At 43.3% G+C, this 1011-nt stretch overlaps 1 pseudogene; it reads right to left on the bottom strand.

The window, feature by feature from the left end:
* Window positions 1-1011, bottom strand: part of LOC106734107 (zinc finger protein 639-like) — a 35445-nt pseudogene that overhangs the window by 10672 nt on the left and 23762 nt on the right.

Below are 1011 nucleotides of genomic sequence, written 5' to 3'. Positions count from 1 at the left end.
TTCTCCTCCATTCTCCTCTTGGGATCTTGGTCACGCACGCACACGTGCCCAGTGTGAGTTTTAAGCCACCGGGTCTGGGACGCGAACCGCGGTTGACTACATGGGAGTCCAGCGACATAGCCATTATGCTAACTGCTGGTCCCCAGCCTGTCCGATTCATTTTTGACATGGATGCCAAATGAGAAACATAATTTTGAGTCATGGTACTGATATAACTAGATGTTCAAAGCAAAAGAATAAAGCTAGACATCTCATCACATCACATACAAAACCAAATTCAAAATGGGTCAAAGATATAAGAATCAACTATAAAACTCACAGAAGAAAATCATAGGTGAAATCTGTGTGATCTTTTATTATGTTAAAGTTTTCTTTGATATGGTACCAAAATCACAAGCAGCAGTAACAACAAGAAGATGAAGTGGATCTCTGTTGTTGTAGTTTTCTTTGGTTAGCTTTTTTGGCCATAGGTTCTGTACACTTGCCAGAGAGAGATAGAAACAGATTCAGAAGGAAAGTGAGAAATCAGCCCTCAGGGGAAATGGCTGTGCCACAATCCCCGCTCCTCCACTCTTCTCTTGGGATTGTGGGCCCATATACACATTGTACCCTGTGTGTTTTTCAAGCTGCCAGGTCCAGAATGTGGAGCTAGCCAAGTAGGATCCAGTGCCTTAACCACCATGTCACCTGCTGGCCCAATAAAGTGGATCACTTAAAAATTAAAAACTTTTTTGTGTTAAAACACTATCAAGAGAATGAAGAGAATTTCCATAGATGGTAAGGTTTTTTTTATCTAGCAGTCTGAACAAGGGACTGGCTCTCTGATAAGGAAGTAGCAACAAAAAATGGCTGAAATCAGCATTCTGCCCTTTACCTTATGGTGTGAGCCGAATGTAGGACCAGCAGTTAGCATAATGGCTATGTCACTGGACTCCCATGTAGTCGTTTGTGGTTCGAGTCCTGGACCCGGTGGCTTAAACTCGCGCTGGGCGCATGGGACTGCGTAACCAA

Source organism: Tupaia chinensis, unplaced genomic scaffold (genome assembly GCF_000334495.1).
Source record: "Tupaia chinensis unplaced genomic scaffold, TupChi_1.0 Scaffold148646_1, whole genome shotgun sequence".
Lineage (NCBI taxonomy): Eukaryota > Metazoa > Chordata > Mammalia > Scandentia > Tupaiidae > Tupaia > Tupaia belangeri.
The sequence above is the reverse complement of the archived record's forward strand: the minus strand, read 5'-3'. Positions and strand labels throughout refer to the sequence as shown.